This window comes from Argentina anserina, chromosome 1, assembly GCF_933775445.1.
Source record: "Argentina anserina chromosome 1, drPotAnse1.1, whole genome shotgun sequence".
NCBI lineage: Eukaryota > Viridiplantae > Streptophyta > Magnoliopsida > Rosales > Rosaceae > Argentina > Argentina anserina.
Window position 1 is genome coordinate 19,841,065 of NC_065872.1, and position 18,608 is coordinate 19,859,672.

General features: G+C 33.4%; 1 pseudogene; it reads left to right on the forward strand.

The window, feature by feature from the left end:
* The first annotated feature begins 415 nt into the window (after nt 1-415).
* Nucleotides 416-14,016, forward strand: LOC126803619 (glutathione S-transferase zeta class-like; annotated as a pseudogene).
* Nucleotides 14,017-18,608: the final 4,592 nt, after the last annotated feature.

Here is an 18,608-nt window from a genome sequence, read left to right on the forward strand (position 1 = left end):
CACTAAAAAAACGACACCGTTTTGGGTCTTGGGGGCGGTTTTGGTTAAAAAATAAAATATAACAAATACAAAATAAATAAAAAACCTCACTCTATTCTTAGGTAACTCGAGTTATGTGATATCCCTATTTATTGATATCACAACAAATTTGTTGTCATTGTGGTAAACATGATGATGTTTTGAGTAAATATAGTTCCATTAGTTGTAATTACTTCACCCAAAACATTTTACAAGATTTATGAACACATAGTCGTCAATATGATAAATTTATTTAGTTATTTGTAAATATAAAAAACATAAGTAAATTTTATTCTCAATGTTGTAAATTTAGTTCATTAAAATTATAATTTTGGTTCAAAAGGTTGTAATTGAGAATATGTTATACCTCAAGGTATTATAGACGACCCCACTCTAATCCTACTTCAGGACCTATTGCTCTTACCATGTCCGGATTGCCCTCAACCTCAAAGGTTTCATTTTTTCCCCTATCAAAATTCATTTACATTTTCAACATGAAATTCATTATTAGTTTCTCAAAATCTTATACTTGAAGTTGTGTTTGTATATGTGTATGCATGTGTATGTGTAGGGCTCAACTACGAGTACAAAGTTGTAAACTTGTTGAAGGGAAATAGTTCAGTCCTGGTTAGTCCTCACACTTTTATATCATGTCTATATTTATCAATTTATGTATGTATTTGTGTATGTTTTTGTTTTGGATTGATGTTGGTGTGGCAGGGTTTATAAGGGGTTGTCAATGGTACAGAGATGTATACCATATAATCATTTACAACTAATTGAACAAAATTACCACATTGATAGCAATTTAATTGAACTAAATTACAAGATTGATAACAAAATTACCATGTTTACAACAATTTATTCAAAATTGCCATTTATCTCACTTTTCCTTTCTCTATACACAGTTTCATACCAAAAAGGCGGCACCTCTCTCTCTCTCTCTCTCTCATCTAATCCAGCTTGTTGTAGCATCACCTTCATCGTCGCCTCTACAAACTCGTCTTCGTCCTCGTCCTCCACAACCTTGCACGACACTAACGCCAACAACTCTCTCACTCTACATGTAATTGATTTTGTTATGTAAAATCTTTGAGATTTAAGATTGGGTATATCAATGTCTAGAGTTTTGAATTTGATTTAGGAATATGGATTCAAATTAGTTTCTATTTTATTTTTCTTTTTGAAAAGAAATCGAAGTTAATGGAGGTCGAACTCAATTTGAATGGTGATGATGAGTGGATTGGGTCTCTAACTCTATGTTGAATAAGAGCTGTGAGTTTGATTAATGAATGGGCAATGCTAGTCTCCTTCACACATTTTGAATATATGAAATTTTGTTCAAGTAACTGATTATTCATACACGTAATTGTAGAAGTAACTGAAATTATGCGCTATACAATATTGATTTGATTTCATGATTGTTCATACATGTAACTGTGTAAGTAACTGTGTCGGGAACTGTGATATAACTATGACATTTCTTTGTGTAGTAGGAATCTATAAATTCCCAATGGCTCACATGAAGAAACGACAAAGAAGAACAAGAATGATGAAACCAATAACGGTGACGAGGAGTATACGCCTTCAGATGAGGATTCTGAAGATGGGAAGAAATCTGATTCACATAACACAAAGGTGAGAATGATGCTAGTTAAGTTTGATTTTAGTAACCATAATAGTAACTATTAGGTAACTATCTTAGTATATGTGGTTGTATCTTTAAGCTAACTATTTGATGTTGGGTAATTATCTAAGTAACTATGTTCTGCAACTATTTGATTACTATTTGGTAACTATATTCTTAGCATTTTGTATGTATGTGTACATATCATGTTACACTAATCTTTTTTTTCTCATATATGCAGAATAAAATGGCCCCAAAACTGGACAATAGAAAAAAAAAGGACATTAGCAGTGATGACGATGATGATAGAATCACGAGTTACGCACAAAGCAAAAAAGCATGATCCAAATCCAGTAAAGAGGCAAAAAAAGAGGTCGGGAAAGAAAAAGAGAAGTAAGTCAGGTAACTGTCATTATAGCTTCATTTTATACTTGTAAAAAAAAGTTGCTATAAACATTTACAAGAAACGAAAATAGCAACAAGAAAGAAGCTTTCTGCTGATCCAAAGCCAACTAAGATGCAAAAAAAAAAAAATGGGGAAAGGAAGAGACAAAGAGATAACTATTATTGTAAATGCTTGAGTAACTTGATAGGTAACTGTAAGTGTAAAGTAACTGTGTAAGGGTATTTATCATCTACCTATGATTTGTTTTACAGTTCCAGGAAATAAAAAAAGCATGGACAACAACAAAGAAGGCTAATAGCAATAGAGGCAAGAAAGGAGAAGACAAAAAGGTTAGTGCTCATCCTTGTAACTACATAAGTAACTTGATGGGTAATTGTGTATATAACCGTGTTGATTTCATATAACTTGTTGAGTAACTGTGTATGTAACAAGATGGGTAACTGTGTATATAAATATGTTGATATCATGTAACTTGTTAAGTAACTATGTGATTGACCCTGAATAGTTTATTTAAGAAAATATGTAAAGTAATTGCGTGAATAACTGGATAGGTAACTATATATCTAAAGTAACTACGTGAGTCTAACGTAACTAGATAAGTAATAGTGTGAGTAACTGTGTTAGTATATCATGTAACTGGTTGAGTAACTGTTTGAGTATGATTTGTTTTTGTCATTTTCAAGAACCAGTTTACCAATTCAAAAGCTATCTTCCTTGCTTCAAATAATACGGTTCTATAACCGAACGCACACTACTATAACTAGACTACTATAACTTCTCATGTAACTACTCAAATAACTGGCCACTAATTATGTAACTGGTCTTGTAATTGCAAAATTATTGATCATGTAACTGATTATTTGTCAGATATAATCAGTCTTGTTATTACTCAAGCACCGCAACATTAGTGTGTCTCAACCATGTCAGTAAGCCTTGAAACTAAACAAATAACTAGATATATAACTAACCGTGTAACTACTTAAATACTAACTAGGTAACCATCCTAATATGTGGTCAAGTGACGACTCATGTAACTGATTATTCGTAGTGTACCACTGAACGCCAATATTATACGTTTCACAATGTCACTAGCCCATGTAACTAATTAAGTAACTAGTCATGTAACTAGCCACATAACTGTATTGTAACTGTCACATCCCGGAAAGGGATGCAAGCAATACATTTAAGATAATTTAATGATTAGCAAGCGTAATACAAGTATTACACTCACTAAGATGAAAAATAAAACTTGTGAATAAAATTTTTCGACAAGGAGGATAAACGAAACTAACAACTATAATCATTTCCACGAATTCTACTAGTTACAGAGTTTACAAACGACATGAAAAAGATGGTGAAATGTCACCGGCCCAAATTTAACAAAATACAACAACCCAAGTAAAAATAACAAGTACAAAGGTGACTGAATTATGAGCAACCTCGAAGAAATTTTACTTAAAAACATAAGATACAAATGCGAGGAATATAAGCATGTAGGCATAAGTGAATGATGGCTATCTAAAGATGCTTCTAGCTCCAGAATAAAGGTCCTAACCTGCAAGAACATTATAGTAAGGGTGAACGTTGTCCTCGCTTGTCCAGTAGGGGCCAGCCCATCCATGAGTTTGAAAGCCAAAATCAAGTAAGGATAGAAAATAAGTTTTAGAAAACGTTGAGGGTAAGTTGTTTGGCAGCCAGTAAAATTATTTAATAAAACAATGCACGTTTTACAAATATCATGCTAAAATAGTATGGCCCTTTTCATAGGATTGCAATAAATATAATGAGAATGCATGACTGAACCTAACGACTAGGAGGCCAACGAGTCACCTCTTAAGTCGAGGACAACCGCCCTTATTGCTGAAAACAATAAGGGAGCGAGAGTGTACATTTAAGACAATACCCTAAAATAAATTAATAGCGCGCAAGGTGGAATAGTAACAGGATATTGCCCTTCCGGAGGTTTTATGGTTTTGACACTGAGGGGTCTTGGACCGGTATCCCAGAACCCCATTACTCTCAGGTCTATAACACTAACAATCCTATTTTAAAAAGTATCTAGCATCAGGTTTTTACAAGCATTTAATGCATCAATAGTAATTCAAATAATAATTCGTTCCCGAGTCATAGAATATGAATTTCATATTTATGGCCAAAACAACATGAGAGGGTTAGCTCCCCCACCTGGAGTGACGTGCAGAAATCCCCAAGTCCATAAGGTATATTCCCACCATTGCTGCTGCTCCAAGGATCGAACATCTCTTGTAACACCTTTTCTAAATTCTAATGAAATATAGAAGAGTATCTCAAATCCGAAACTCGTAGATTAATGACTCGACCTTCTTTCTTAGTTTGACCAGAAGTCGACTATGTTAACCTTGTTTGACCTTTTATCGACTAATTCTCAAATAACCCGAAAATAGTCTAACTTTAGTCGTCGAATGATACTAAGTATGCTTTAAGGTAATTAAAGACACTTGGAAACATATCGACGATTTATTTGATTACCGACACATTTTCTAAGTTAAAGAGTTCTTGATTTCCGCACCGAACAGAAATCAGAACTATAGTCTAATATTCGTCGTCGAATTAAAATAACATTTTCAACAAGTCACCTTCAGTTAAAAGTAAAATCGTAAAAGCTATTTAAAAAAATAGTAAAAAGGTAACTTAAATTAAACTGTAAAACAGTAAGATAAAAAGTAAAATGGTAACTTTCTGCCAGGGGCAGAAAGGTAATTTCATAAGGTCAGTAAATTGGTAAAGAGGTAACTCTGTAATAGTAACAACCCATATTTTCACCTTATCTCTCCGATTCTGTTTCTGGTAGCATACAACCCTCCTCCGATCAACCAAAATGACAACAACAAAGTTCTAAACTCCTCTACAATCCAGCAAGCAACAAAACTACATAGAAGCTTGAAGGAATGGAAATCTAGCTCCATCCATTTACAAAATATGAAGACGTCGGCTGTTGACTCCTCCTTGCTCAAATTCTGAGCTGCAGTACTCAAATCTCCTCTCAAGACTGTTGGTTATGTTTCAGAACTCGTCCCCTTAACCCCAAAATCATTGGAAAGGTTAGGTTGCCACAGGAGCTCGGTGTTTGCAAAATAGAGGAAGAAATGGAGGATTAGGATTTGAGTTAAAGCAAGAATCGGTGAGGGGTTGAACTTGGAGATAAAAGAATCGGTTGGGCTTATCAATACAAGATTGAAAAGATGATTGGAGCTCCAAGGGCGTCACCGTAGAAGTGGAAACCAGTGGTGCAGTGGCGGTGGAAACATGACAGAAGATAAATGACATGAATTAGCTTGGGTTCTTTGAGATTGGGGATGAAGCTATGAGGTTAGACTTACCAAACGATGATTCAAAGAGGTGATCAGAGCTCTGGAATCAGGATGGAGCTATCCGATTATATTGAACTGCTCTCCTCCGATTTGGAGAAGACTAGAACAAAGGTATGCTTCACTAGTATAGTTCTATAGAGAAAGGAGAGAGAAAAATGATGGTGATTATGCATGTGTTTGGGTCGCTGTGATGGTGCCGGTGTGAGGTAAGGAAGATGGCGGTCGGTCTCGGTGTCGGTCTCGGTGAAGAAGAGAGATGAGGAGCTGAAGAAGAAATAAGAGAGAGAGAGAGAGAGAGAGAGAGAGAGTTGGTTGAGTTATGAAAATGAATTGGGCTGAAGACTGGGCCTCGGGTTTGGGTCAGAGGAAAAACTTGGGCTCTTTTCGGAAGACTAGAGGATGAATAGCCCAAATTAGTTACTAAATACTGGTCCAAGAGTTGATTTCGATGAATGTTATCAACGGTTGCGGCTTAGTCGTATAAAAAAAATTAAAGTAAAACATTTTAAAATACAAGAAAATATTTGTAAAGTTAGTAAAAATAAATATAAGCATCTGAAACGCTCTTGGCGACATGTAGTTTAATATCGACGTATTAAATTACGTTATTTGACTAATATCGATTAGTTAATCCCAATGTGTCGGTTAAACGAGATTAAAAATCTCGGGTATTATAGTAACTCTCTATGTCACTGTATTAATAACTATTTGACAACCGTGTTAGTAACTTTGTTGGTATTGAGTAAATGTCCTATAAACTACATTGACATTGCAAACAATAGTATGTATAACAATGTGTTAAAATTGTTTGATTGTCTATCCAAATAATTAGTTACATGATCAATTACTTAAATTGTTACATGATCGGATACTGATAAATATTGAGCAACTGTATTGACATTGTGTAACTGTTTAGGTAACTCTGTTGGAATTGAGTAACTGATATTATCAGTTACTTAAATAGTTACATGAGCAGATACTGATAATATTGAGTAACTGTAGTGACATTGTGTAACTGTCTAGGTATCTATATTAGTAACTATCTTGGCAACTATATTAGTAACCCTGTTGGAATTGGGTAATTATCTTGGTAACTATGTTGGTAACTGTCTGGTAATGTCAAGATAAAGCAGATACATGATAATGGAGGTAATGAGGTGAATTGAAGGGCGTGGCCGGTTATTGAATAGTTGAAGTGATCATGAAGTACAAGCCTAAAATGATGAAAGTATTAATGGTAGACACTTCATAGCTGAAAGCTTTTAGCATTAGTCAATGCTCACAACAAGACACTTCTTCTATATTGTAATGGAAAATGATTGCTAAACTTATGAAAATTTGTACATATTAGGCTTAGAGAGTCGAAGGAGTCTTCAGGTCATGTAACTACTCAAATAACTCGTTATATAACTGTAACTATTCAAGAAACTGCCTATGTAACTATCTATATATTACTATCTAACCCATCACATGTCATTTCCATCAATACCATATAATTATTGATATTGAGTAACTATTTTCGGTAACTGTATTGACATTAAGTAGTTGTCTCAGTAATTGTCTATGTAACTGCAATCTCCATTGTATTGATATGAGTAACTATCTCGGTAACAATTCATGTAACGAATAACGGTTTTGGAAATTTTATTAACATATAAGTGTTTGGGTTACTGTTTTGGTAACTACTCACGTAACTAATTATTCGCATGGTATAATTAGTCTTATAACTATCAATTATGCGATTGGAACACGCTCCTATTATGGTGTAGTGGCACACCGCAAATAATAGGTTACATGAGTAGATAAGTGGTAGTTACTTCAGTAGTTACTTGCTCAATTTCAAGATGCTTGAGTAGTCAGAAAACTGGTTACATTGTACTTGTATAGAAAAGTGAACTTGGTTAATGAGTGCAACAAATTGTATATTTCAACATGAAAGCACAATCATTTATTAAATGCCTACAATAAGTATTTATGTTTCAACAATGCATCTCAATCAACTAATAATGATAGTTATAATGATAATTACATGCATGGTTACAAGTGTAATTATAATGATTGTATATAGTTACTATAGTAGTCATAAATCTACCTGACAGTTGAAATCATGTCAATCACAATAGTAATCACAACAATCACAACGAGCAAAATGATAACTACAGCTCCAGATTGAGTGATGGTTACTTCAATATGTTTGGATGACTGTATTCATCAAAGTCTTGGTAACTATATTGACGTTAAGTAACTATATGGTTAACTGGCTATGTAGCTATGTTAATAATTGTTTGGTAACTGTCTCACTAACTATCTATGTCTCCTCATCAACCCAAAAAGATCCAACGACTATCCACACAAAATTGATTTTCTCTCAAGCATTCTATCAAACACCTTATGTGCATCCACCACTTTACCCATTTTGAACTGCATATCGACCACATGCACCCAACAAGCACAAAACGTTTACGAGATCCACCGAGACTGAGATCAAGCCGTTGTCGTCAACGAGAACCGCCGAGCTTTGATGACGAGATCTAGATTGCTGAGTTGTTGTTTCTGAAAGCTCAAACCATAGCCTAACCTCATCCTCCTCCTCCTCCATAGCGAGCATAGCCATTAGAGTCGGCGACTCTGACGAGGATGAGAGATGAGAGAGATCGGATGAGATCTCGATTATCGGAATTCAGTGACTCGGGTGGTGATTTGGTTTTGGGGTTCATCCTTTTAGAGAGAGAGAGAGAGAGAGAGAGAGAGAGAGAGAGGTCTCGTATAGAAGAGAGAAAGAAATCAAATTACTGAAAATTGTTGGGACTTAGGACTGAAATAAGGTAAAAATAAAAGGAAATGGTATAATGGTCTAAGCAAATAATGAAAACAACCCAATTTTATCATTCTTAAACAAAAAATAGACATTTTAATCATGTACATACTATAACAATGCCTCTTTTTATCATGTGGTAAACAAGGGTATTTTGTTTTTATCATTTCAACCTTCAAATGACCCATTTTAATAATTTCTTCAATAATGATCTGTTTTACTACAATGACGACAAATTTCTTGTCATATTTGTAAATGTCAGTATCATATACAGGTGGATACCTAAGAAAATTCCGAGTTTACAAAGCTCAATCCTATCAGCTATGTGCCGGTGCTTGTGGATGGGGACATAGCTGTTTCTGATTCATTTGCCATTTTTTTTTGTCTGTGTTCTTTATGCGATTAGCTTTATCTCCTTTGGATATGCATTATGTTTTCATTAGATTCTTGTCATATTTCGCAGTATTTGGAAGAAACGTACCCACAACATGCATTTCTACCTAAGACCTTCAACTAAAGGCCATTTACCTCCCGGTAAGAATTTGGTCAACCGTTTTCGGATGGATTTTCATGGATAAGTCAATGCACTGCTTCTTACTAAGGGGGGTGACTTTATATAGATTTGTGTAGACTTATTTTAATTGACAGACTTTTTAGAAACTCCACAGACTCTTTAAAAAGTACACAAACTTTAATAAAATTATCAAAATCATTGATTTCAACCACATGCTTTAGGCTGATATCTACAAACTTTTATTGACTCGTGAAATCCAAATAATTGATATTGATTGACTCTCATAGATTTCTCAGTACTCATAAAAAAATTGAAACTAATGTTTTTTGTTAGTTATGAAAATAACGCATGGTAACTGAATAATATGCATACCATGTCTCTAAACTACAAGTCCACGGTTCCGTGATAATTTGCTTCATTTCCGGGTGCCCGGGTGCGTCCTAAGTATCTAGGTTGGCCCTATGGATTCTCTGACGCCTAGTGTGTGCTATTGGACGGAAATTAATGCATTCTAGAAAATTTTATACGGAATAATTGTTTTCTAAGGAAATTTATTGGTTGTCTATTACAAAAATACAAAGTTATTAAAGAATCTCAATTATTTAAGAAAATTAAAAAAAAACCCTTCAAAATTAATCTATCGACAAATAGGTTCTAAAGAAATCGAAGTAAATAAATTGTTCAGAAAATTTCAAACTAAAGAAGTCGGTATTCATAACACATTGATATGATTATTATTCTATTTTCTTCTTACGTACTTTTTTTATCGTTATTATTTTTATTGTTAGGGAATTTTCTAGAGTACTGGTGGGTATATGGTACCGTGGCTTTTTCGAATATTTTTAGTCATTAGATTATTAATATATCTAACTATCATAAATATTAGAAAATAGGTGAATTGATGACCTAGTCACTTACAAATATTTTCCTTTTAATGATCAATTAATTTCTTTTATTTTAATAATCTATTAATTTTCTTCCTAATTAATCACATCGTTTTAGGAATTTATATTTGTTTTGATTTTCTTATAACTTTTCCTTTTCATATTTTAGTCATTTTCCTTCTAATGATCAACTAATTGCTTCCATTTTAATAACCTATTAATTTCTTAGACTTTTTATTAAATACTATCCTAATTATTCACGTCGATTTAGAAAATTAAAATTCTTCTAACTTATATTAACATCGGCCAAAGATTATCAGGTACATTAATATCATTGTATACTAATGTTGATATTGTGCACTCGATCGTCCAGCGATCGTCTCGTTACTGTATATATCTTTACATGGTGTACATTTGTAATTGTTCTCTCATGCACGTATGATGTCCATATATATAGTGCACATTAATATCATTGTAATGTACATTTGGTGCACTCGATCCTATCGTCTCGTTACCGTTATATGCATATATGGTGTTAGAGTTTAGAGTTTAAAATTTTAGAGTTTACGGTTTAGGGTTTAGGGTTTAAAGTTTAGAGTTTATAGTTTAGCCAGGGTTTGTTTAGAAACTGGTACTGAGAAATTAATAATAATATTAATGGTCAGTTGTCTCTAAAAAGTTACAATAATCTCTCTATTTGACTCATTTCCATTCTTACACCTCCTTCTCACCTTTTGGTATTCTCCCCATTATTCAATCTTAATTGTGAATTTGATTTTTTTTCTTTCATAAGGATCTGCTTCATATAAGATTTGCAGATAGATTATAAAAAAATGACTTTGATTAGGGAGACTTTAGAAAGGGAACGATTCGCAATGGCATTGCTAAAGAATTAATTAAGCATAAGAAACTACCAAAGGTCACAATAAATGATTAGCCTCAAGTTTGTGACTTTGTTGTAAGAAAGAATAACCAGTGACGCGGAAACTAGTACAGATCCGATCATCAACTATTGGTTTCGACACAAAATTAAGTCAACTTAAAACCACATAATGAAGTTCCTAAATCAAGAATCCATTTTAATGACCCATTAATTTTATTAGACTTTTTCTTAAACATTATTTTGACTGACCACGTCATTTTAGAAAATTTTAATTAGATTTGAATTTCTTCTAAGTTTTTCTTTTCTTTTAACTATTAATTGATTTTAAAGATTTCAGTCGTTAACTTCTTTCCTTTTAACGATCAACTAATTGCTCCCGTTTTGGTCATTCATTAATTTTCTTAGATTTTTCTTTAAGCACTATCTTGATTAACCACATCGTTAGATTTTCTTAAATGTTTATGTGTAAATGATAAAAAAATGATTACTTTAGTGACTATACACTTTAGCATAACCATAACAATTGATGTTAAAGCTGCTATTTTTATTGAAAATATTATAAGTACTCAAAGTAGAACCAATTTACTAGTTCAAGAAACAGCTTTTCAAGTGTGACAACAATTTTGTTGTGGGAATTATAAATTTATATGTATGTGTCATTAATGAAAAGATTACTTAAGTGAATACACAATTTATCAAAAACACAACTATGAATGTTAAAGTGGTCAATGTTGTTCAAATTGTGGTATATACTCCGCCTAAAACAAATTTACTACTCTTGGGACGGTTTTACAAGAGCGGCGACCAAGTTGTTGTGACAATAAAAATTTTATATATTTTTTATCATTAATGAAATAATAACTTTAATAACTAAACATCTTACAACAAAAACAACAAGTATGTTAAACGGTAATTAGGGTATGGTTTTATTAATTACTTAAATTGAATTAAGGTACTAGTTTGTGGACAATATTACAACAGTTACAATAATTTCGTTTTCAATGTGGTAAATTATTTTATTTTATATCATTAATGTTAGATTACTAAAATGACTGTCCAATTTACTACAAAGCATAATTATTGATGTCAAAACAATAACATTTATTCTAGTTGTAGTAATTACTTTTGTAACTACATTATTTACAAGATTATCAACTATTTTATAATTTAAATATTTTTTGTTATGAAAATGATAAAACTAATATTAGACTAAAAAATCTACAAGTATTGAATATTGTCAATGTGTTTTCAATTTGATAAACAAGTTCTCCATCTAATAAAATTTTTCTAATTACGATATTTACATCTTTACCACGCAATTATAATAATCACAATAAGTGTGATTCTAAGTTGTAATTTAAGTTCTAGTTAGTGTAACTTATTATTTGACAATACAAGTTATATGGTTTTGAACAATTTTTCATATTAACAACGAAAGTGTTTTTAATATAATAAATTGCATTCACACATGACAACTTTTAATTGGGTAACCTGTTAACCAATTCAAAAGGTTTCCACTTTATTAATTTATTAAAAAAAAATAAAGGTACGAGATACATCCCAGTACCATAGACGACCTCTTGTTGTTAGCATTGAACATGTGTTCACATATGAGAATGAGGTTTTAATAAGTGTAAAGATACAAGGTAAAAACACAACATAAAGAAGAAGAAAAAACAATCATGGGATCATAGGAATAAACATGGGCATAAACATGTTAGGTTGTAGAAAAAAAACGGTAAAGAAAAGACAAAAAGAAAACAACGAAAAATGGTGGAAAATGAACGTTTTTAAATACAATGATAAAGTCCATGAGAAAATCAATGAAAATCTATGGTATAAGGCTAGACAATTTTTGGATTGTGGTCTATATAATTAACACTAGAAAGTCCATGAGATTCCATGAGTTTATAATTTCATAAGTTGAATGATATTTTGAATACCTACAGAATTCTATTCATTTTTAAAAGTCCAGATTGAATACCCCAAGCTTTCATGAATTCCATAATGACTTTTACAAATCATAATTGAATACACCTAGATTTGTATTGATAATTAAAAGTCTATATTGAATACACCTAGATTTTTGAATTTCATAGATTTCCTTAAAACTCCCACTAATTTCATATACAATACACCCCCGATCATGACTGGATTTTCATGTTCTCATGGCTGCAACGACCCCATAGAGTCATATCTTGAATTCCAGAGTAGAAAATTGACTTGTTCGCAAGACTTGTTCGCCTACCTTGTCAAGAACTGTGTCATCTAAGTTCCTTACCTATTATTGTATCATTCTAGACCGGCCTAAATGACATTGGTTTTAGTTTCTATTTTTATTGATGCTTACTATGCAGCTGGTTGATCCCAAGTCTGTTTAGACAATACTGTCATCGTCTAGTTTTATGGTATACCTTGAGTCTCGTGTGAGTTTGCTAATGCTTTGGATGATTTATTTTGCTTTAGTTCCAAATACACCTCAGTTCGTAAGTTTTTGAAGGTATTTTCTTCATTAATTCTATTTTCTTGTCCTTTTCCTGATGTCTAGGCTGCAAATATTGTTTCCTCAAGCATACAGCCCCTTCAGAATTTGGCAGTACTGGTAACTAGCTGCATGCTTTTGCTAGTTTAGACTATGTAACACTTTCATCGTCTGTGTTGTATTATCATCTAATCCGGATGAGAAAATGGAATGGGCTAAAGTTCATATTGGGAAAGGTTTTGTAGGTAATCTTTGGAAAAAATATTCATCGAAATTCCAAATAGCCCTACATCCCCCTCCCAAAGAAAAAGAAAGGAATCTCTCCAGAAAACCACAAATTTGAACTTAATGGCATTCTGTTTTTAGCCCATGGAAGAAAAAAGGACAATAGTAATAATTTTTCCTCTGTCTTACTTCTCTAGCACAACTGTAAAAGTCTTACTATATATGCTTCTTCCTATTCCCGTGAAAAATTAAGTTTAATATCTTCTATTCATTTCTTTCAGCTCTTGAAGTTCTACTGAAAAACTATGCAGGAAGATATGCAACTGGAGATGAAGTTTCCTTTGTATGTTTGATCAATTTTGTCTTTCCATCTTATGTAGTAGGGGTAACTTTTGTTTCAAAATTGAACAACCATTTTGACTACGATTGCATAAGTCATAAGGTCTAGCTCACATCATTGTTTACAAACCCCAAGTACTTAGACTCGTGTTTTCAGTGCTTTTAGACCGTTTGCAAACTAAATTTAACATTTGTAACTACTAAAACCATTTCCTAGAAAGATAATCACAACATTGAAGATATGCCCATTTTATACAATTGAACATTGAAGTACCAGTGGTTATGAGGTTCTAGACCTCAATCAGGATTACAGTACTAGTTGGTGTGAAATAACTTTGTTTGGAGAAACTTATAATATATCTAACATTTTGATGAATAATTGCAGGCTGATAAATTCCTAGGCCCCCCAGATTCATGCAGCTTTTACAAGGTTCAATCTAGACATGGTACTGCTCATTTTTTGTGCCGATTAAAGTTATAACCATAGGATATGTATATAAAAGGGAAATTATTCAACTGGTAGTGTAAGATTGATTCATGTCTCTGCGACATGGCGTGTTTGCTTTCCTGTTTTTTTTTTTTTTGGGAATTGCACGAGTCCTTTACAACTGTTCTGACTCCTGATAGAACAATCACATTATGCAATTTCTATGTGCCTTTGCTTTCGGTATTACCTGACAATTGAATCATCAAATAGGCGTCAAAGAACCTTATCATGCTGTAGATATGGAAAATGCTGTGACAAATAACAGAAACACGTGTGTACAAAATAATATATTTTTATTTATGAATTTGCAGGTTACAATCTCTGTGGGTATTCTTTGACAAGAATTTCCTCTTATTCGATCTCCAACGTTGATTTGATCCAAGGGTGACGAATCACTTAATCGTGGATTGACTGGTTTTGATTTGAACTTCTCATCTTGTTGACGATATGTAGAAGACAATTGATCAAGGGACGCCGAGACTTATTCTTGATTGGATTTAGGTCACCAGTGGACTTATGCGGTGATGTTCTTCGTCTTGATAGCGGATGGTCGGCACGTTTGCTTGGTGCTTGTTGACCCTCCATGACTTATTGAAGAATTTGATTTTGCTTTGTTGTAGACTAGGAGATGAAGGTCAATCAATGTTGATTTGGTTTGGGCCATGAGCGATGCCATGTGGGGATTTGTGCTCCGTCTAAAGTTGGTGAAGAGACCGGCTATTTGGCAGCTTGATGGCTCTTCGAGAGTTTGAAGACTTCTGGACTTGAGGTTGGTGAAGGAATCATCTATTTGACAGCTTGTTGATCATTCGGAAATTTGACGACTTCGGAGCTTGATTTGGTGAAGAATCGGCTATTTGGCAGCTTGTTGATTCTTCGGGAATTTGACGACTTTAAGGCTGGAAACTTGTGAAAGAATCGAATATTTGAGAGCTTGTTAATTCTTCACGGGCTGGGAGGCTTCTTCGGAATAATTTCTTTTGTTTCTCCGTCGTCTCTGTCTACGCCTGAAGTCTTCCTCATCTTCTACTCCTCTTCTTGGCCGAAGTCCCTCTCTTGATTTTGGAAAGGGAATTTATAGTGTCAAGGCTCCTCCACACATGGAATAATTTTATGATACTAAATTTATTGTATTTCCTTAATCGTACAATTAAATCAATTTATATTTACTAATTAATTTAAAAATGATTATTTCTATAATTAAAATCAATCAGATTTGAATCATTGACTCAATTGTGACCATTAAGAAATTCCGCCAAATTAATTAAATGTTCGACTTCCATTTTGATGATCAATCTATTTTACTAGACACCAAATTGTTGAAAACATCTAATACTTGATTTTAGTCGGAATTAAGGTATTTTATTCCCAATTATCCATTTATGTGCTACCGCGTGTCCCTCTTGGAACATTGTCGACTTTCGAGCCACGTATACAATTTGTCGGACTCGTTGTTAATTTAATTATTTAATGAATATTATTTTCATTAAATTTTCTGTGTCAACACATGCATCTGCACTTCTTTGAGCCACAATTCTCTATTGCCTATGATGTATAAGAAACTGCATTTTTATACATTGAGTTTTTTTTTTGAGGAAAATCATCAACGATTTTTATATCATTAAAGGCCAAAATAGTCATTACATACCCTTCCGCTAACATAATCGATAGACAGGAGGTCATGAGAGAACCGATAGTTGATACATAGCATATGTCTATCCACTATAAATGTGAAATGCCATGATTGAAAAGATAAAATGCCTATTCTACAACAAACAAATTATAGAACAGGCATGTATACTAATATGAAGAGTAAAGATCAAGCCCACGATCCAGGCCTAAAAGCTCAGCCCCTGCCCAGATTCGGAAGACCCGAATCTGATCCCAACGCACTCTTTGATCCATCAACGTCGCCGTCATCAGATATGTTGGAGATCCCGCCGTCATACCACTCTCACAAATGCTAAAGCCAACGGTACCATGAACCATGTCAAACGCCGAGATTCGATCCAGGAACCATTGAATCCGCCTCCAAAAATCAGAAGCCCTCATAGATCTGATCCTCAACACAGCGGTCGAGGTCATCATATAGTCACCGGAGATCATCTCCATATCTACCTTCGGATATACGCAGCTAAGAAACCCAAGCAACACCTCCATGGAACCAGCGTGAAAGGCCATGAGAACATAGCTGATAGATGAGGACAATTGGGGAGCATAGTTGATAGAGGAGAACTACGAAGGCCTCCACGAAGGAATAGAAAAGCCTGAGCGGCTAGGGTTGAGGGGGAGAACACCTCGCATAGGTTTTTTTGAAATTCGGAATTAGTTACTGTTTTGGTTTGGGAGACCATAAAATCCTTATTACACAACATTTTTTATACATTGAGTTGAAGTCTATTGTATGAATTTAATTTGTGGTAAGTTCAGCACAAGAAAAGGGTATTTGTAAGTATTTGATCCTAGAGAAGTAGTTATTGAATGACGCAAACTCGTTACATAGGTATGCTTTCGGACGCGGTGAAAAATGCATGCTTCAGTGAGTGCACAGTCAGCTTAATTCACCAGTTTTTGCTGTAAAGAGTTATAACCTTTTGACAACTATAATTTGCAGTCCAAATATTCAAATTTACTAATCTACTACGGCTGAGTTTGGCCACGAGTTTTGCATAGATTATGGGCTTAAATTCTCAAATAATCTGACCAAGTTCACAAACTTCAATACAACTTTTAGGTAGATTATAAAAAACTCCAAAATAGAACTTTTAAAAGTAACTGCTAACAAAATTTTGGAAAAATCACCTCGGCCAAACTAGCCCTATGTATTCTTATATAAACTAATTCTAGTTGTCAATTCTAAAAGTGTTAATGTCAAACTCAGAAGTAACTTTCTTTTATTTTGCTTTTGCTATTTCATGCCACCAGAACGCAAAGTAAAAAGTAGGAGACTATTCAAAAAACGGCCTTTTGCTACAATGACACCTACAACTTTTTAACATAGCTAAAGCCTCCAAATTGTAATCATTTTTATTCATAGTTATCCCTGCTCTGAATTCACTGAAGCTGCCTCCAAACATTGGAAGTTTTACATCCACTCAAGCTACATCATTTTTCTGAAAGAATAAGTTATAAACAAAAGAAGAAAGAAACTCAAACTAAATTGTTAAATTAGAAGTTGTACTTGTTTTCCTTAAATCAAAGTTTTATTATAGTTTTTATTAGAAATTAGGATTACCCTTTCAAAATCATATCACCTTAAACTCAATGTTCGGTGTTTAACATTCCCCACTTAAATATATTAACTGATTGGATAAACTCCCACATTCAAAAATTTATTTCTTCATAAAGATTGGATTCAAGGTCGACAATATGTAACTCTAGATAACTTCCAACATTTACAGGACTTATTGCATGAAGACTCTGTTACACTGCGTCAAAGCAAGAAAGACAATCACATCACTAAGGAATCATAGTGCATCAAGCAAACATGAATATTGCCAAAGACCAACCAAAATTTGACATTTCACAGAAATTGAATAAAAAATCTACTAATACAGACACAAATAACGAATAATCAAACCTTTTCGTTCTTCTTTCCTCAGTAATCCAGAAACGCATAATCAATTTCCTTCTTGTAGCTTCTTCACGATTCTAAACCCTTGCATCACCAAAATGTTAAAACCATTTTCCAACTGCAATCTCAATTGAAAGAGAAACAAATTCTCTAAAAAAGAAGGTAAGTAAGGTACCTCTCACAAAAATCACCTACATCACTTTTGGGAGATCTTGCAAGAAGTTTCGATGTGAAGAATTGAAGATTATGCAAGAATCTCCAACACCAATAGGTTTAAATAAGCCCCCCTCTTCTGATCATCCAATTAATTCGTCATCAACTACCCATAAATTAAGCAAGAACAAACCTATAATAAAAACCCAATTACGCAGAGTAAATGGAGCTTGTATTCATACCCCCAAATTGACACATACACCTCCTTAATCAATGTACCTCCAATTTGCTTTTACAAAATAGCATGATGCTATTTAAACCTCCATATTTTTCGCGAAATTCCCATTATCCAATTAAATCAATAGAATGCTATCCATACGTCCGCAATTGTTAATTATCTCGTTTATTAGACCTCCATCACACTGAATTTTTTTTCGTTCAATAATTTCTTAGTTTTGTCTAGTATCATAGCTAATCTTTTTGTTCAATGTTACAATATATTACCAAATATATTTATCTACAAGTTCTTTAACATCATTATTGATTATGATCATTATAGTGGAAACGAAAAATGAAGTCACTGTAAACAGAAGCTAAAAACAATAAAAATTAATATCAATACAGTGTGCACATCATCTTTCAAAAAATGCATCATAATCAATGCCTATAGATTACCTAACTTTTGAAATTGACATAAAAGTTTACTTAACATCGATTATGGATGGTTCTAGATATATTGTTCTTGAACAAATTTTGTTGAAATGATAAAGGCAATCTTGGTACATAGAGAATAAATGTCGAACTCTTTTAGTATTTCTTTCCCAATCCATGTTCCATGCGCGGTAGGTAGG